The sequence below is a fragment of the Sphaeramia orbicularis genome, chromosome 20 (assembly GCF_902148855.1).
Source record: "Sphaeramia orbicularis chromosome 20, fSphaOr1.1, whole genome shotgun sequence".
NCBI classification, from domain to species: Eukaryota; Metazoa; Chordata; class Actinopteri; order Kurtiformes; family Apogonidae; genus Sphaeramia; species Sphaeramia orbicularis.
Window position 1 is genome coordinate 9,630,913 of NC_043976.1, and position 21,354 is coordinate 9,652,266.

The 21,354-nt window shown below is 37.0% G+C and overlaps 1 long non-coding RNA gene across 1 annotated transcript; it reads left to right on the forward strand.

Moving 5' to 3' along the window:
• The first annotated feature begins 811 nt into the window (after positions 1 to 811).
• On the forward strand, positions 812 to 19,238 carry LOC115411266 (uncharacterized). The gene is made up of 4 exons (XR_003934184.1): positions 812 to 846; positions 4,369 to 4,424; positions 18,958 to 19,063; positions 19,182 to 19,238. It is a non-coding gene; the product is annotated as an uncharacterized LOC115411266 (long non-coding RNA).
• Positions 19,239 to 21,354: the final 2,116 nt, after the last annotated feature.

Below are 21,354 nucleotides of genomic sequence, written 5' to 3' on the forward strand. Positions count from 1 at the left end.
AAACAAGCAACACACACAACACACACACACACACACATAGGAGAGTGATAGCACTGGCTATCTCCAAATGCCCTGAGCCTTGCAGCAGTAATGCTAGGCTATTAGAGTTAACTGCTGACCTATGGAATTAGCATTGACAGCTATCTCACTCTCAGCATTCCTCTAAGCTCTGTAGGAAATGTTATACCACGGTGTACTAGATGGAGTGGGTTTTTTTACAGTGTAAGTACAAATAGTGCCTAAGAAATGATTGATGTGTGACTTCAGAAAAGGTTAAAAAGTTATCATTCCTTCAGTAGATTAAAATGAATAGTAAACAGAGATGCTGCTGCAGAGTTGGATCTTCAGTCAGGTCCAGATGCGGTGCCTGCATGCAGATAGTCCTCTACAGACGAGGCAGTTCACTCAACTGTCACTGACCACGGCTGAGTCACTTTATTTCACGTCAGAAGAGGAAGCAGTCTCTTCTACCAGCAAAATGGGGTCCACGCCCTGACACGGCAATAACTGCAGCCATGCATAATATCAAGTATAATTGCGACGCTGCTTGTTATTTATCAAGGTTTACCCAGCTGACATTTTTTGTGGGTGTGATGTGTAATACGAGGCTGATTTTGATGAAACCGTTTGAAAGGTCATGTTCAAACTGAGCCATGTTTAGCACTGACTTTCACTTGCATTCTGAAATAACACTCAGTCCTGGACTCGTCTAAATCCCCTGAGATTTCCACATCTGTCTCATCTTTGTCTTTTATTATATTGAATCTGTGTGTGACTGTATTTTTCTGTTATCTTACAGAGTGGGAGGTGGATGCAGATGAAAATCCAGAGGAGCTTTCTTTAGAGGTAACAACACCTTGCTGTTCAGTAATCATTAATTTACGTGCTTTGCTTATTCCTACAGTGTTTACCCCTTTTTTGCATTGAATGCATTTTAATTTGTTCAACTTCATACCACAGGTATGGGTCATCAGTCCATAACTATAGTTGAACCTGAGGAACATGAAAATGCAGAGCTAATTGAAAAATTTGTAATGAAAATGACAGATAAGCCAGTAGAAAAAAGCACACTGTCTGTAATTGTTAATTAAATCATGACGTTAATGATTTCTCTGTAGAAATAATTTGCTATTTAAAGAAATATGCGCTATATTTTCATTCCAAATGATCGATCATCATGTCATAGTACCTGCGCTGACTCATTTATTCACAGTAATCAAAATTATGTACCTTACACACTTGTATAAACATTAAATCAGTACACATGTATCATGTTGGAAGGTATGTCAGGCCCAGTTTACACAACAACACTCTCAGGTGAAAACAACAAAATATTTGATCAGATGTGCCTTTCATTAGACGGCAATGGGGTTTAAAATGCAAAAAAGTGAAACCACCTTCCAGAGTGGAAATCTTAAAATTGCTCTACTCTCGCGTCATCATCTAAAGGGTTTAAAATACAAAACTGCATTTTCTCATCACATAGAGTTTACATCACAGGCACGTCCCAGTACAGGAAAGCAACAACATGTCAGGTCATTTCCCTGTGACGGACCTTCAAGTTGCCCTAGCCCAGTGTTTTTCAACCTTGGGGTGGGGACCCAACGTGGGGTCACCTGAAATTTCTAGTAATTGATAAAAAGAAAAAGAAAAAAACTTACTAATAAAAATATATGGTGAGTTGAGAGAGACAATCCCAATACAATAAAGACATGATAAACTGTGAAGCTGAAACTGAAGCACTGTGGTTCTGTTTATCTGTCAAATGTTCACTGTGGTCAGTTTCAGATGCTGCAGCTCTTTCATAATTCATAGTTTGAGTTCTTGTTTGTTCAGTATTAATTGTCAGTCTTGTAAATCCAAGCTGGACTGACTGTTCATATCCTGACCAAGGAAAATAAAATTCTCACTTTGTGCAGTAATGTACACCTGGCTTTTCTGCCTCCGTCCATAATAATATACATTATATAGACTAAATGTCATCTAAAATTAACGTTTATTTGCAACATAGTATAGCAAACTATTACATGATCAAAAACAAATTAATTTTTGCAAGAAAAATATCTCTGTTTTGAAAGTCTGGTGTCGCCAGAAATTTGTGATGTTAAAATGGGGTCATGAGCCCAAAAAGGTTGGGAACCACTGCACAAGCCGCTCTAATTTACATCCAAGAGTTGTTTCAGCAATCATCACGATTGTTCTGTTTCCTGTTTTGTAATTGTATTTCGTGTTAGGAGAGAACAGGAAGAGAAGTAGAACGGTTCTACGCAGGCGCTTGGTCTTGGAGGTGGTGATGCCACCTATCCACATGGCTAACACACTACATTGATAATAGGAAAATTTCACACACTTTTGCGTGTCCGTCTACATGCAGATTTTTGCTCCAAAAGGCACGGCTGAACACGGAATTAAAAGTGAGAACCAACACCACTTTTGTTTTTTCAGTTCAGATCATTACCATCTAAACGTACCTTAGCTGCATGAACGTCAGAGGAAATGATTATGTAAGAAAGTAATGAAGACAGTCAAAAACGTATTACTTAAGAGCTGTTTGTAATTAGAACAATATGTCCAATACTATATCAATATTGAATTACAGTATTTACAGGGATTCACAGTTTGGAATACATATCTTAACTTACAATTGGGGTATTTAAATTCCTTCAATACAACATGTACAATTATGTTGTTGGATGCTCCTACTATGCTACATTTCAGAGGTAAATGCACTTTTTAACCTTTTATTTACTTTATTTTCCAGGAAAAACAGTTACTCATCAAATGCTTTCCCGCATGTGTTAAACTTCATTTCCTTAAGTTAATAAACTTTAAAATTCTTGAGGGTATTTTCTGAAAAAATGCTTTGTCTAAAAGCTGTAAACAGGAAACTGTTTCTTCTGACCTCATGAAAAAAGATTGAAGTTTTAGAGGTTTATTGGTGCTATTACTTAACCCATAACTGACCCAACATCCACCGCTTACTAAAAGCATTTACTGATCTAAACTGTTTGATAACTGATGTCCCCACTAATATCAAATAAAACTCAATATATGTAAATAATTTTTGTAAAAGGCAGTTTGTCAGCTTTTGTTGGTCACATCAGATATGACCCATTTGGATGTTAGAGGCTCCGTAGTGAACATGGAAACACTATCATCACCATGCAACATTAATTTACCATAACACTCAATGTAGGTAATAACAAACTGATGGTGGTTGGAGATGCTTGTTTTCTGTTCATTTAATGATATATTTTGTTGAAAAAGATCAATGTTAACTTAAATTTTTGTCTAGAGTTGAAATAGAGAACCACTGAATTTACTTGAACAGTTACATGATCCGTAAATTACTGTAGAAAATAACCTGATTTTTACTGAAAAATGCAAAATGCAGATATAATATTAAAAAAATGGTGATAAATCACTTGGAAAGACAAAAAAAAGCCACATTTGCAAGTTGTGACAAAAAATGATTATGGGTCTTTAAGTGTTAAGGTACTGAATGTGTTTTGTTTTATTTTGTAGTGTAATGTGTTTCAACTGTGTGGTTTTAGTACTTTTATTTAAATAGAGGATGTGAATACTTCTCGCACTACTGTAATTACAGGCCTGTGAGTGTTTTTCTGTTTAGCTGTAGACGTCTAGGATTTACAGTATATCCTGACTCACACTGACACATCATCCTTTAATCTTGATTCTTTTGTTTAATATTGTCTGATTTCAAAGTGAAGAGGGGTTTGAAGAAGAGGAAATGCACTTTTGCTTCCCGCTAAATGACAGCCTGTAGCACATCCTGTTGACAGAGAGGCCTTCTGAATGTGCCATTTTTGTTTTGTGGGCACGTCCGCCCACTTACATCCCCCCCACCCTCCCCTTGCCGTTTCCCACCAGCCTCTCCCATCCCCTCCCTTTCATCCCTTTAATTTGACCTGGCTCTTATCTGCACGCCGTGAATGGGACAAGGTCTGATCAGCTCCCTGGCATTATGAGGCCAGAAGGGCAGACAGAATAGACGACATTGCCAGTAAGGCTGGAGGAGGATCCCGCTGAGAGGAAAGGGCCGGGCTCCAGGGCTCTTTCCTTATGGAAATACTTCAATGTAACCTTGTCCAAGACGCGACAGCTGGAGGCGTGGGTCTTAACGTAACAGGGTAGGACCTCCAGGGACTCTTAATTTTTTGGAGACCAGGATTTTCCTACATGACACTAGGCCTGAAGTCCCAGTTGTAAAGGTGGAGGTCATTGGATATGGGCCCCGCTGACCGTCAGGGGGTGCAGATTTCAGCATTTCCATCAAGCAGCATATTATCCACCCCTGAGGGTTTCTGTGTGCCGATGAGTAACAGTGGTTCTCTCATGGGTCTACAGGTTGCAACAGGGAGCTCAGATACAACTCCGGACCTTTGGAGCCGTCTGGACTACAAGTATCCTTTCATTGCTCCCTTTTTATACCAAGCACTTTCACATCCTGCGTGAACACACAATAGTTAAAGCACTGTGTGTGGAGCAGTACTATACAAGGTAAAATACCAATGGGTTTCATTTCAGGGAACAGAAAGACAGTCAGACCACAGGAATAAGCAGGAAGGTTATGACCTGCTTTAGATGCGAAGGCTATAGGTATCTACTGTTTATGGTGTACATGTCTGGGGATATTATACGCTTCAAGACCACCACATACATTATACAGCTCTGGACAGAGTTAAGAAAGCACTCAAAATGCCTGTTAATAACTGGAATGTGATCAAGCCATAAACCAGTGGTTTTTCAACCTTGGGGTCGGGACCCAACGTGGGGTCGCCCTGAAATGTCTAGTAGATTGATAAAAAAGAAAAAGAAAAAACTTACTAATAAAAAATATATGGTGATTTGAGAGAGACATCCCAATACATAAAGACATGATAAACTCTGAGGCTGTAAAACTGAAGCACTGTGGTTCTGTTTATCTTCAAATGTTCATTGTGGTCGTTTCAGATGCTGCAGCTCTTTCATAATTCATAGTTTGAGTTCTTGTTTGTTCAGTATTATGTCAGCCTCGTAAATCCAAGCTGGACTGACTGTACATATCCTGACCAGGAAAATCAAATTCTACCTTTGTGCAGTAATGACACCTGGCTTTTCTGCCTCCATCCATAATAATATACAGTATATAGACTAAATGTCATCTAAAATTAACGTTAGTTGCAACATAGTATAGCAAACTATTACATGATCAAAACCAAATCCATTTACAAAAACAGTCTCTGTTTGAAAGTCTGGGGTCGCCAGAAATTTGTGATGTTAAAATGGGGTCACAAGCAAAGAAAGGTTTGGAACCACTGCCATAAACCAGGGCTCCATTTTTCACTACAAATCGCACAAAACAGAGTAATGTGTAAGACTCACGGAGAGAATTTCATGATGGTAAAATCAGGGTTATTCTGTCATTAACTTAAAAAAAAATTCTTCTTATGTGAAGTGTAAACTTGTTTTCTTTGCAATATTCTGAAAACCCTGCATTCTCTCAAGCGTTTTTCTCACAAATTTGATTCTCCTCCCCTCTCTTTAACACAAATATCTGTTCTTTGATTGCATTCAAGAGAGGATTGTTGATATACTTTTATTTTCATTATTGTTCACATTGTTCACAATAAAATAAAGAAAATATGACACCTTGGTAAATAAAGGTGTGGATGACAGCTGTATTAATGTAAAAGACATAGCAAGACAGGATGACAAGAGAGGAAGTTTAGGCCGTTAGCTTAGCATAAAAACAGCTGGTAAAAAATGTAGAAATGCTTTCAACTTTTGAGTCTAGAACTCTTGAGTACATTTCAGAGTTTGTACCTTTAAGGAAATGGTTGAACTGGCCCATTATTTTCTTTAAAAACACTACTGTCTACTTGTGTAAAGAATGCGTCTTGTGTAGCTGCCTCTGCTAAGCTAACGGTTGCTAGCCTTTCATTTTGTTGCTGCTATACAGGAGCAGAAGGGGGACACTGAACAGCTTAAGAATTCCAGGATTTTTAATGGGAAAAAAAATGACCCTAGTCAATTACAAGACATCAGCAAACAGGCTGTTATCCTCGATGTAGGAAACTGAGATTGTTGGTCAACGTCAACAGACAATTGTCTCCTAGCATAAACCGCTTGTTTAGTCTGACATAATCTCATTTCCTGGTTCATACAGTTAAATAATGTACATGTAATGCATTTCTTTAGTGGGTATCACTTAGGGTTAATGAAGGGCTAAATTCATTTATTTAACTTGAATACTGAGACTAATTGTTTATTGTTTATACGGATCCCCATTAGCTTCCACCATTGTCGTTGCTACTCTTCCTGGGGTCCGTTACAATACAGATACAGTTACAAAATACACACGTAAATAAAAACAAGTTTACAGTTCATTGCTATGATCAGCAAACTGAACATTTCATCTCAAACCATAAACCTTAAAACATTTAAACTTTTATCTTTACAGCAACCTAGCCACGAGAGTCAAAACAATCATCCGCATTCCTGTATTTCCTTTAGTAGTTCATGTTTGAGTTTTTTTGGTTTTTTTTTTAATAAATATAAGCTTTTAGTGTGTTTGATGTCTAGAGGTAACTACTGAGACTAATTCCTGCGTTCCAGGCCATCCGTAACTTGTGTTTTTCTAACCTTCTGCCGGTGACAATGCACTGGAATGGCAGTCAAACCCGTGACTTCCCACCCGTGAACTCGTACTAGATCGATGTACGACCAGTTCTGAGTTCTGATGTCATATAGCCCGTGAAACAAACAACGGCGGCCCCCATTGTTTTATGCCAAATTTGTTTATTAAAACTAGGTGTTGCTCTGAACGTTATTTATCCACAAATGTTATGCATAATCAGCAGCTACTCTAGTGTTAGGACCAGATTAAATGAATACCAAATATGTATCCAAATAATACAAAATAATGTAACATAAAAGATATAACAGCTTCTCTTGCCTACACGCTGTTTTTCCTCCTCTGTTTCCCTCCATTAAACAAGGAACAAGTACCTCTGGCGATAGAAATTGATTGCAAAGGAACTTAAGCCCCGTACGGTCCGCCATGCTGGTTTGTTTACATCTACCTACCACAATTCCTTGCGTTCAGGCATTTTGGCGTGACTTGCCTGGAACATTACAAAGCCCTGAGTCACAGTTTGAAGTCGTGACTTACGGGCTCAAAAACCGGCCTGGAACACAGCATAATTCAATATTTTACCTGCAGTAGGCTAGATTGAGATTTGGTGTGTTTACAGCAGTGCATCGCTTCATGTCATGCTCAGCTGTGTGAACATATAAATCATTACTTTCTTTATCTTCCCCTGTACTGGACAAAGCAGATAAAGGGCAGACAAATGAAACATGAAGTGTGAAAATGTGAAATGCCTCATAAAAGCTGTATTCTGTATCCGATGGTATCCATAAATATCTGACTTGGCAGATACAGTGGGAAGTAACATTAGTGAGCTAATGAGCTACGTTAGCTAGTATCAATTATTGTTTATTAATTTAGTAATATAACTTCACTAAATAACTTCATCCACTTCCTCTGCTCTTTACCATTACATTACCATGGGATGTGTTTTATGGACTCTGTGACTCAGTCGGTAGTTAATGAACTTAAGTGGACCTACATGATGTCATGACTTAACCAGTGGACGCATACTTCATATTAACAAATGAACAAGTGCAGTCTTTTACATAACGAACTTTGATTTTTTTCCATGCAAGTACACATGTTCTTATAGTTTTTCTTTGTATGTATGTGTGCTCATACGTATTTAATATACGTATTGTGTTGACATAAGTAGCTACTGTAGTTTAATCATTTGTGGTATGACAAACAGTTGTGTGTTTCCTCTGTACTAGCATTTTTTTTTTTTTTGGCAGTGCTCCGTTAGCTAGTATCAATTATTGTTTATTAATTTAGTAATATAACTTCACTAAATAACTTCATCCACTTCCTCTGCTCTTACCATTACATTACCATGGGATGGGTTTTATGGACTCAGTGACCCAGTCTGTAGTTAATGAACTTAAGTGGACCTACATGACGTCATGACTTAACAGTGGACGCATACTTCATATAACAAATGAGCAAGTTTAGGTCTTTACATAACGACTTTGATTTTTTTCCATACAAGTGCATATGTTTTAAAACTTTTTCTTTGTACATATGTGTGCTCATACGTATTTAACATATGTATTGTGTTGACATAAGTAGCTACTGTAGTTTAATCATTTTGTGGTATGAAAACACTTGTGTCTTCCTCTGTACTGGCTTTTTTTTTTTTTTTTTTTTTTTTGGCAGTGCTGCATTAGCTAGTATCAATTATTGTTTATTATATTAGTAATATAACTTCACTAAAAAACTTCATCCACTTCCTCTGCTCTTTACCATTACATTACCATGGGATGTGTTTTATGGACTCTGTGACTCAGTCGGTAGTTAATGAACTTAAGTGGACCTACATGACGTCATGACTTAACAAGTGGGCACATACTTCATATTAACAAATGAGCAAGTTTAGTCTTTACATAACGAACTTTGATTTTTTTCCATGCAAGTACACATGTTCTTACAGTTTTTCTTTGTATGTATGTGTGCTCATACGTATTTAACATATGTATTGTGTTGACATAAGTAGCTACTGTAGTTTAATCATTTGTGGTATGAGAACAGTTGTGTGTTTCCTCTGTACTGGCTTTTTTTTTTTTTTTTTTTTTTTGGCAGTGCTGCATTAAGTTTCAGCTAATCTAATTTTACCACTTAATGGCCTCATGACCTGGCCTGGTGGTTTGAAAGGAGCACATCATTTTACTTTATGGACCCTATCTTCCCTGAAGATAGAGAAAAACAATGAAAGGTATGCCCAGTAACACACCCATTTCGAGAATTCATTTAATGCATGAATGTGTTAATGTTTTAATATTAGATTTTTTTTTTATTTTTTTTTTTTTACCAGAAGTGCATTTAAAGTGAAATACAGTTATTAGAAATGCATAGTTAAATAGTGCTGGCAAACAATTTACAACTCACTTTGGCTTGAAATGCTCTATACCTGCAATTTTACACCACCTGCTTTAGAGGACCGGACTCTGTTAATGGATTTTTTTATTAAGAGAGTAAAAACTAGACACTCAAATATTAAAAACTAAAAAATAACATTTCAACAAAACAAAATACTTTCTTGAGAGACATTTGGTAACATCACCCTTCAGTGTTTTTAAGATTTCCAAAGCATTTGTTAGGCTGTTAATTTGTGTAAATATCTTCAACATTCTTAAGCAAATGTTCTTCCACATTTGCCTTTTACTGTTACTTGAATAATTGCAAGTATCTGTGTTGCTGCTGCTAAAACGCCTTCTCACAACATAGTGCTTCCACCACCATTTTTCACAGATTTCCTGTTACATAAAGTGATAATATCTGCCAAGCTACCACAAACGCAGTGCCTCATATTACTGATAACTGTCTTGGAAGTTGTATGAGTGTCAGGAATACATTTTCCAATCAAACACAATTTTCAAACCCAATCACACTACCATGAAACCAGAAAATGTGACTGAAGATTGTTATATATTTTTATTTGTAGCCCCTACCCTCAATGTTCATTAAGTCATAAGCACAACTTTTGCCAATATAGGCATTTAACATATCATTAAAAAGCTTAGATTCTCTGTATTTTTTGCTATTTGGGTATTTTTTTATGAAAATCTTGAGCACTAAAGGAGAATTTATTGAAAAAGTAAATTATTCATGTTCCTTTAGTCATGTTCAGGTAGTCATATATGTTTAAAGGAGATCTGGATAGAGAACATTTCTTAAGTGTACAGTTCTGCAGCATCATCATGTTTAAGTCACATTAATTTATACAGGTGGCAGTGGATAGCACTTGTTCCCAGTGATGAAAGTGTTAAGGTTTTTGCCAGAAATATCCATTTTTTTTAACGAAAACTGAGCATATGTTCTGGTAAATTAAAACGTGTCCGGGATCATTTCCGTCTGGTTTGGCAATATTTTAGCCGGAAAATTACTGCATAAATCACTCACAAAAGTGTAAATTATGTTTATTTGGGTCTGTCTCATGGGTGTGGCCATATTGCTTTCTTCTCCATTCGACTCGACCAATGAGATGCTCGTTTACAACACAGAACTGTATTGACGGCTCTGATTGGTCCGTCGATGGCACGTGGTCCGTTTCGCGTCTCTGGAGACAAGATGGCGGATTCGCTTTGAGAGTTTTACTGCCAATGTATTTCGTCTAAATATACTGTAAAATCACGTCAGAATTCGTCATCCTTCAGCGTGGGGACAAACTGAAATGTGAGGCAGGAATCAAAAATAGGTTCAAGTGGTCCTGGCTCAAGGAAACTGATAGAAATGGCGATTTTCTGTCGCAGTATGTCCAGAAGACAAGCAAACCAGGTTGGTTACTCATTGAAGTCATTCAGAAAAGTTCAGGGTTTTTTTTCTTTTCTCACTTTCATCACTGTGTGCCTCACAGCAAGAAGGTCCTGGGTTCGATTCCAGCACTAGTCGATGGGGGTGGGACCTTTCTGTGTGGAATTTGCATGTCTGCTTGGGTTCTTTCCAGGTACTCCGGTTTCCTCCCACCATCCAAAGACATGTACTGGTTAATCTCAATTGCCCATAAGTGTGAATCTGACAGTGATTGTTGTCTCTATATGTCAGCCCTGCGATGAACTGGCGACAAATCCAGTCCTGTCCAGTGTACCCCATATGTAGCAGGGATAGGCTCCAGCGACCCTAGTGAGGATAAAGCAGGCTCAGATAATGAATCACTTATATGTTGCCTTGTCATTTTATCAATATCTGCACTGTGCGAACAACTCAAATCAAACTAAGAAAGCTATAGCTAATTCAATGCCACTCCAACATAATTCATTTTATGCGCAACTCTGAACTATGGATAGTTTGTCACTTCTAAGACTATCGACCTAAAAGCTACTTCACATCTACCCATCACAGTTACTTCCTAAAGGCAACAGATCATTGCAGAAAACAAATTAAAAGTTTGTACAGTTTTTAACTGATGATGAAGGCGTTTTTAATCAATGTTTAGTTCTAATTTACCATTGGATCTTCTGAGAAGCAGAAGGTAATGTTGCATAGAATTACATCCATTGTCCTGGCCTAAAAAGAGGCTTAATGAGCATATTTTTCCACTGGAACATTTCTCATTACAGACAAAGAGGAAGTAACACACATAGTAATGCATTCTGCTGAAATTTTACTTGCAACACTTTTTTTGAGTCGACTGAAGCGTTGCATGCTCATGATCAATGCAATCTCTGTAACCATAGTAACTACATGAAGTATGCCCACCCTGTGGCTATAGTTGAAAGTCTACATAGTGGGTTAATTTGCACATTTGACACAACATGTGTGCACTAGGTTTCTGGACTTGTATGTAAATGAGTGAGAGAGTGGAGATGACAGGAGCCCTGAGCGGGATGAAAGGCACAGCTCTGACTGTGTTTCCCATTGGTGGTGGAAAAAAAAAGTCTTATTATGGCTGCTTTGATGTGGACCAGGTGAGAGGAGCCTCAGCCTGGATCCCGCTGCCAGGTAATTGAGCCTCAACTCGTCTTGCGGGTGTCTCATCCTGAGGGTGCACTGTCGCTTCCTTAGCCGTTTCCCCTGTCAGCCCGGCTTTAAGCCTCATTAGGACGAGCGTTTTACTCTAAGTGCTGATTTTGACGGACATCAAAGTCTGTTTGATCTTTCCCGTTGAAGTGGTTTGTGCGCTGTGTTTTCAGGGCTGACAGCTGATGTTTTTGTTTTTGAGGCTGCTATCCCAGAGGCCACCCGCGTTTAGGAAATGTGTGGTGGCTAAATTGAATGGTTGGCTTGTTTTGGGATGAAACATGGTCTGACATGGTAGTTACATTTCTGGCTGTTACTTTTTTTATATATATATCACATAAAAAGTAGAATAACAGAACAATGATATACAACAGTAACAGCTAGAAGGAGGAGACACAAATTGTGTATATACATGTTGATGTGAGGCCCATCATTTCAGATGCCTTTTTCATTGTACATTATTATATAGTTGATATAAATATGTGTGCATAGTGCAGCTATGACTTTTATAAATGGGTGCTTCTATGAAACTGATCCCTAAAAACAGGACATGGGGGCTAAAAATTCAATCCATATGTAGACTAATATTATGAAGTAAGTGTGGAAGCACTTTGGGTCTGTTTTAAAAATAAATACTGAGGTAAAGAGAAACTATTTTTCAGATAAAACACATTTTTATATTATTTACATTATATTTAATACAAAAATCTGCATGTAACTCGGTGAAAAGGACATGAAAATTACATGCCACTATTTATTTATTTATTTATTTATTTTTATTCTCTCACAGGTACATTTTGGGAACTGAACTAATTATGCAAGGCAGAGTGTTTCACAAAAATGACTGCTGGTGCAAAATCATTCACGACTTATATGCATTTAAATGGGCAGGTTCTGCATGTAACACAAGTGGACACGATGGGTTACATACAAAACCTGGAATGAGACTGAGATTCATGAAAAACCCACATGTCTGGATTAGAAAAAAACACTAGGATTCTCAAATTTAACACAGTGTCTTTATTTATAACAGTATATAAGACCGTTTACAGCCATGTTTTCATGATAAAATGCACTGACACCTAGGTAGCTTTTCATGTCCTAGCCTAATTTTGGTCCTTTTTTTGGCTCAATATTTTATTAAAAATTCATTAATTTTGGGATGGCTCAGAGCAAGAGTATAATTTTTTTTGACATTTATCTGAGGTCATCATTAGGTACATCCTGGGGGGAAATATGTCTAAATTTCTCTTTTATTATTGGGTCTAAAAAGCTGGCAAAGTGGTAGGTATCAAAATGTACCCAGTTTCCTAGAAGCACTCATATTTAAAGTGAAAATTCAGCTTTTATTAACTTGGAACTTAAAACTATGTCACTGGGGACTGAATTTTTTTTCGTCTGTCTGTTAGCAAGATAACTCAAAATGTTATGGAAGGATTCTGATGAAATTTTCAGGAAATGTTGATTCTGGCACAAGGAACAAATTGTTACATTTGTTCCAACACAACTGATCTGCCTTGGCAGAAGTCTCACCACTCTCAGAATGCTTTTCTAGTTAGTCAGGTTATTCACATTTTTTTGTGAAAGGATAGTTTGTAAATATAACCTTTTCATGTAATTTTACTTTTTGCACTACAACAAAGTCAAAAGTGGGAGTTGTTAGTGTTTATAGGTTATTATGTTAGAATTTTACTGGTCCAACCCACTTGAGATTACAATATTATGTAGCCTATGAACTAAAATGATCTTAAAATTCTTGTTTATTAATATGTTCGGTGTAATTTTGGCATTTCACTAATTCATCCCAAAGGTTGGATTGCAATACTGTAATACATGTAGAAATATTTAGGATGGCACATTTGGACTTTATGTACTGTAGGTTAGGTTTGTCTATAAAAAGACTTTATACAGTTGCGGAAAAAATTATTTCCTCAAAATTCATCAAAAACAATGGTTATGCAATCAAGTACTAACTCCTGTGTGTATCATGTGACTAAAACAGAGAGAAAAGAAAACATGGAATGCCTAAAAGCACTGTTTTTGTCAGTACAATGCCATAGATATTGATGTAAGAAGTTAAATGATTTTGGTTATTATCAAGAAAAACATTGAAAGTGGTTTGATATCAGCTCTTAAATCAGTGTTTTTCAACCTTGGGGTCGGGACCCCATGTGGGGTCGCCTGGAATTCAAATGGGGTCACCTGAAATTTCTAGTAATTAAGGAAAAATAAAAACTTACAAATAAAAAATGTGTGGTGAGTTGATAGACAATCACACTTAAAAGATATGACAAACTCTGAAGCTGAAACTGAAGCACTGTGGTTCTGTTTGTCTTTCAAATGTTCATTGTGGTCGGTTTCAGATGCTGCAGCTCTTTCATAATTCATAGTTTGAGTTCTTGTTTGTTCAGTATTAATTGTCAGCCTTGTAAATCCAAGCTGGACTGACTGTACATATCCTGAACAAGGAAAATAAAATTCTCACTTTGTGCAGTAATCTACACCTGGCTTTTCTGCCTCCGTCCATAATAATATACATTATATAGACTAAATGTGGACCAAAATTAACTTTTATTTGCAACATAGTATAACAAACTATTACATTAGCAAAAACAAATTAATTTTAGCCAAAAAAAAATAAAAGTCTCCGTTTTGAATGTTTGGGGTCGCCAGAAATTTGTGATATTAAAATGGGGTCACGAGCCTAAAAAGGTTGTGAACCACTGTCTTAAATTAAACTCTTATGAGCTATTTTTGTTGTTATCATTATATTTGTCCAAACGAATGTACCTTTAGTTGTACCAGGCATTAAAATGAACAAGAAATTGAAGAAAACAAGGGGTGGTCTAATAATTTTTTCCATTTACAAGATGATACCAGCTCATAAAAGCATTTCTATATATGTAAGTGCTAGAGTATGTAAGCTGAATGAACATACAGCACTTAAAGCATGTACTGTGCTACTGGTGAGAGGTCAGTTAAAGGTGACGTGTAGGACATGAAGGACGGGAACGATACCCGAGCGGCAGTTGGCCTTCGCCCCACAATACTGCTCAGCATGTTCTCCCACTCATACAGTACAGTCCACTCAGCCCCACAGAGACACACACACAACTGTAACACCATTGTGTATGAGAACGCAGCTCTCACAGCCATAATTACCACTGGTATCTAGTATTATGCCGACGTAGAACAGGAGGTAAGAGGACAACTCACTCTGGCAGGTCTCGAGGAAGTTGTTATTGTCCCCTCATCCCAGCGCTGTAATAACCACACTCCTCTCTCTGTGTCCCTCATTGAAAACATTTATAAATAAATCCTGTTAGCTGGCAGAATAATGCCTGTAATTCCCACTACTTGCATTTTGCTGATAACAGCACCAGTGTATACAAATTGGTGCCAAATAACATTTTAGATCATTTTCCTCCACTCTTTTGTTTTTGTGCTTATGCCAGGGTATTGTGTACTTGCAAGCTACTTCTAAGCCCATTCATTGCAGGCTCTCAGGTACAAAGGTTGCTTATTTTTAACTAGAAACAGTTAAGTATTGTGTTTTTCAGGAGCACAAGCAAAGCGTCATATCCCGCCGAAGTCTAATTATTAATCGAAAACTATTATTTAAAAGATATGTAACGGAGAGGACGCTGTATTCATTTTATTACAGTATCAGATGTCACCACCGCGCCTCTGTATCTGAAAAGAACAGCACGGTATGTGATTGTGAGAATCAAACGATAGCCTCCTATCACAGGTGTTGGGTTAAATGTGCTTCGCTGAACTGTAAAACCCAATCAGTCTTTATTTCTTCTGTCAGCGCTGATCACCGTATCGTCTTTTATCACCACTTACACTCATTAAAAAGCCGCAAACTGCATTAGCATTCATAACACCCCTCTTATTTCCATCCTGTTGACAATAACAGTAGGACTTTTTATTTATCAGATACAAGCTAATACTACAAATCTTTATTTATCTATCTGTTCTGCTTGTTTACAGCATGTAATTTTCCTTAGTGACCTATTTGGTTTTATTACTTTAGACGGCTCTCCAGCAGACATGAGCTAGTAGATTAAATATGATAACATTTTAGTAATCGGTAACAGAAATAGCACCAGCACCTCAAGCTTGAATGACTAATATCCAGCTCTCTGCAGTAAATGAAGTGCCATTGGCATTTACTGACACTAAGCTGATAATGGTCTTACGAAGGGAGCAGTATTCTTAATGGAACTGCAAAATTTCTTGCATCTCAGTGCTTGGATTCGGTGCAGTGATGTGAGTGAAATGTGAAAAGGGCTGTGTCATTGTTCAGGCCTGGTGGAAGAGACTCACTTTCTGTTGGGTGTTTTTTTTTTTTTTCTTTTGCTCGCATTGTTAAAAAAGCAGCAGAGGTTAATTTCAGGTAATATGACAGAAAAGTGCTTGAGGGAAATGATAACTGACGTGACGCGTGCTTTATTTGTGTACAGAGCATGACACATCCCATTTATTGTATAAGGAATGTGACACCGACTGCAAAATGTTAGTTGTTTTAACCAGAGAAACACGTTAACAGAACACTCAAGGCAAAAAGTGTATATTTCCCATTTCTTGAAGATAATTTCTGTTTAAGATAATGCTCAGATAAACACTCTGTGTTTCTATGTATGACGTATTATTCTGCCAAAAACAATGACTCACATCAACAAATTTTTTTGCAACATAATCACTCGACTCTGACCGCCTAATTTGTCCACCCACATTTGTTCCTTAATAAAAAACATTCACAAAAATCTGTCTTCCACCTGTGATGAACTTAACTGAGTAACAGTTAAATATGTTATACCTTGATCTTCTAACCTAGGCTCTGTCAAACTCATTTTAGTTCAGGGGCCAAGTTCAGCTCAATATGATCTCAAATGGACCAGACCAGTAAAATAATAACAGTGAAAAAAGTCAAATTACATGATGAAAATGTTTACATCTACAAACTATCCTTTAACCCTTTATTTGTCAATTATTAGTTACCTTAGTCAAGATTTTTTTTTCCTGAGTGTTTTTATTCCTCTTTAGGCATGGCAAAAAAACAATGAGATTGAGGTTTTTTTGTTTTTTGTTTTTTGTTTTTTTTAAATGAACCTATTTCTCATGGAGTTACAAAAATGTCCACTCATTTGGACACCATGTGTTTAATTTTTGAAGCAAAGAAACATGTATTTAACCCTTTCATGCATTGTGGTCACTCCAGTGGACAGTTCTTCTATAGCTGTTTTCTTGTATATTTATGGGTTTTGTTGTTTTAGTTCCATATGAGCCAACACAGTGGACACTTATGCAACGTCCCATAATACACTGCAATTCATACCATTACTATAACTTTGCTGTTCTTGATAAACCTGATCTGCAGTAACATGTTTAAGTGTAAATCAGTTGTTATTTGTTAGACAAAAAGAGTTCTTTTTTTGCATATTATATGAGGTAATAACTAGCATTGGAGTATGGTAAAATGTGAGAAAACAAATTAGCAGCCTTAAAAATGTTTTTATTTCATTGTTTTCATTTTACTTTCTGATACTGGGTTTTAAATACATATTTCTTTACTTAAAAAATTAAATGCATGGACATTTTTGTAACTCCATGAAAAAAAAAACTCGATCACAATTTTTTTTTTATGCCAAAGGAGGTATAAAAACCCTCCAGAAAAAAAAATCTTGACCAAGGTTCTCATAATTCATGCATGAAAGGGTTAAAATGCAATATCAGAAAGTGATATACTGTGTGAAAGCTAAGAAAGAAAAGCACTTTTGATGCAGCTTATCTGTTTTCTCACCTTTTATCATACTCTAATACTAGTTCTTACTCACTTCATGGAGATAATATTAAAAAAAAAAACTTTTTCTTTAAGAAAACTGTTAATTACAGTCTAATAACAAGTAGCAACTGATTTACACCCAATCATGTTACTGCAGATCAAGTTTATCAAGAGGTTACATTAATGGTATGAATTTCACTGTATGGGATGGTGCGTAAGTGTCCAGTTTTGGCTGATATGCAACTAAAACAACAAAACCCATGAATATATAAGGGAACAGCTGGAGAATAACTGACCACTATGCATGAAAGGGTTAAAAATGTGAATAACATGAACAACCTGAAATCTCTTAAGAAAAATAAGTGCAATTTTAACAAATATGATGCCTCAGTTTATAATTTATACATGTACATTACAATTAACAGATCACAATACATAAAACATTTAGTAACAGGCAGGATATTATTAAAATTACATCTATTTTTCTGAAGACATGTCAGGTTGTTTGTGTTTTTTCAGGTTATTCACATTTTTTGTGAAAGGATATTTTTAAATGTAAACATTTTCATGTATTTTCCCTTTTTTTTTTTTTAACACTAAAACAAAGAGAAAACTGGAGTTGTCATTATTAATACAGGGTTTTCTGCGGGTCATTAAAAAGCATTAAATCATTAATAGATTTTGTGGAAACTTAAATTAAAAAGCATTAAATTCAATGTCCAGAGGCTTTAAAAAATGAAATACACTCGATGGGGAAAATATACTTTGTTATTCACGATTTATTTTGATTATATAAACATTTAATAATTTTGATCGAAAATATAGTGTGATTGACAGGCAGAACCCTTTAATTGGCTATTGTTTATGGCTGATAGATGAAGTCACAACACTGGATGCTTGGAATGCAACGTGCTGTGAGAGTACTCATACTGTGTGAGTGGAGGGAATATTAGCAAATGTCAGAAAAATGGGAAAATGAAAGTTTCAGCAGAAGTGGTAAGAGGAGGAACTCTTCAGAACCTGGTAAACCATCATAAAACTATGTATAAAACTGTATCTGCAGTTGGACATGGACATTAAATTTATTTCAAGTGGCATTAAAAAGGGCATTAAAAACCATTAAATTAGGTTTGCTGATACCTGTAGAAACCCTGTTATAGGTGATTGTGAGCATTTTACTGGTCTGACCCACTTTAGATCATATTGGTCTGTATGTGGAACCTGAACTAAAACGATTTTAACATCCTTTATCATTAATATCTTCAGTGTAGTTGTTTTCATTTCACAAATTCATCTGGTATGTTTGACACCCGTGTTCTAACCCTATGTGTAAAACTGTAAAGTACATTTATGAAGCGGTACAACTGCATGTTTTAACAGAAGCTCCAAACGTGCCTCTCGTAGGATGTGTTTTGGCTCCGCTGCAAATGTTAGTCATGACCCAAAGCCAGATTTGGAACAGGCTAAAAATGCACTATTTTCCTCTGTGCTGTTCACTGCCGTGGACTCTTACACACTCACACAGTTTTGGCACAATGCTTTAACAAGGTCACAGATATATAAAACCTGCGTTGACCCATTGTGGTCCGCCGCTGACCGACTCTCTGCCACAATGGTGTGGGATATTTGCCAGACTCTTCAGCAGCCCCTATGTCCACAAGGTGCAGTAAGACTTCCTGTGTTACTAAATATATACCGTTACATACTGCGATAATCTGAACATAAAAGGAAAGGCTGTTTGGAGAAGTGACAACTGAAAAGTGCATCTTTGTCGTTTAGGATGAGGAGCAGCTGTGTGAGACTGCACCTGCACAAGACGACATTATCTGCGATTTGGAAAAAACAGAGGACCCCCCTGTATGCGAGGCCGGTGATTCTGGATCGGACCACCAGGAGGATCTGCTGGAGGGAGACCTGGGGCTTGGCAATGCCCCAGCCCTCAGGGAGGCCTGAGTCTCCAGGAGGAGGACCTTTAACCCCAGTTTATCAGCCCATGCTACCCCGAGGCTAAGGTCCTAACTCCCACAGTGAATGGGGTCAGTGAGTGGTGCATCTGAGAGGAGCCGGCCCGGAGTAGCACTTACAAACAGCCCCTAAAAGGTCATGCACTCCCCTCTTGTGCTGACATGCATGCAGAAACTCATGCACAGGGTGAGAAAAACAATTGCAAAGGCCACTGCTCTTTCTGTTGTTCTGCTGCTGGTATTCATTGCTTGTTTTATTTTTTTGCGAGGGAGATTTAAAGAATTCAAAACACTGCCATTTTTAATCTATACACCTACACACAACAAACATGAAGCAGGGTTCACGTACCCTTTGTGCGCAGTGTTTTTCTTGCGTAAGCAGGTTTTGTCATTTCCCGGTGAAAATGCAACATGTAAAGTCACACATTAATTACCAGGTGAACTGTTGGTTACATAACATCTTAACCTTTAGGGAAAATTGCTCCGGAACATCTACTGTGATTGAATACAATTTCCACTAATCAACTAAAATGCTATTTTTGCTCCAACTTTACTTTGCTCTTCTCCAACTCATTATTAAACTTTTATTACACTGTTTTTCTTACAATCCTTTTACAGATTTAAATGTATTCTGGTGAATATATTACCCCCCCCCCCCCCCCCCTCCATGACTCGCTTATCATTCTGTGGTGTCCTCAAATACTTCCAAATGCTTAAGCATATTAACAGCATTTGGAAAAAAAGACTATTAGCATGTAAGGTTTCCACCGAGTTCTTTAATTATAGATTGCACTTGGCTGCTTTTTGAGTGCATCATTATAAATCTGAGAGGCCCTCTCCCCATGAGTGAGGCAGCGTGTTGTGTAGTACACAAATCCATTCTATGAAGGTTAAGTTTTGTGAGATATGCACTGTTTCCTCTCATATTAATAAAGCCATTGTCCTTGAAGTGAAGGCTTTCCGTTGTATATTATGTATGCATGGTTGCATCTATGGAATGCTGCTCTGTTTCAATTCTGAATTGCTGCAAAAATGACAGTGAATTGTCTTGTTTACAAAAGAGAGTGAGTGATAGCAGCAGCATTTCATCATGTCCTCAGGTGGAAATGTTCAACCTTTAGCGCCGCAGTTTACAAAAAAAAAGTAAACAAAAAGCAAACGTACCTTATTTTTTATCTTAACCCGGAAGGGAAAGGAATTTGCGATCGTTTCAGGTTTGAAATCGTCAAGGTGAGTAAATCCTTAACAGCCTTATCTCTTTACACATTCTGATCATGGTCAAAACATGATAAATCTTCCCATCGAGAACAACCCGTAGATCTACACCTGCAAGCAACAGCATCCATCTCTGAGCGAAAACAGTAAAAACCTGCTCACACTAAGGTCTTACACCGTTTCCATGTAATTTTACTATTACAAAAAAAAAAACTGGCTGAATGTATTCATTTTGCTCAGAACTACAATTTCAACTCTTACTTCAGTAAATGCTCCTTTAAAGTATGTTCCTGTCATGTAGCATTTGTATATAATTGTGTCATTTTTTTGAACCATTTCTCTGAGACTTTTATTAAGGTGTGTTTTCATAGAATTGCCATGGAATTGAAGCTCTTAAGTGACTGTAATGATATACCGCTAGCAGCTCTGTTTCATTCTGTGACGATGACAAATAATATTCTTATGACATTATGTTATTGTTCCAAATAGCAGGAATGTTAGTCCTCATTTCAGCTCGGTTGTTCTCAAGTGGTGAGAGAGGCACAATGGGAGCTAGGGATTGCACACATTTCTTAACGAGAAAAAATATTACATCGTCTGCACACAATTGAAAGTACATATTCATTCAGTGAGTCATGATGGATGTTATGTTCTTAATTTAAGAGATTTTTGTCTTATGCACCAAGCTTTAAGAACCACTATATATTTTTTTATCATGTTTTTCCAAAGTACAGCAGTGTGAGGTGTTCAACACAGATGCATAAACTCTCTTG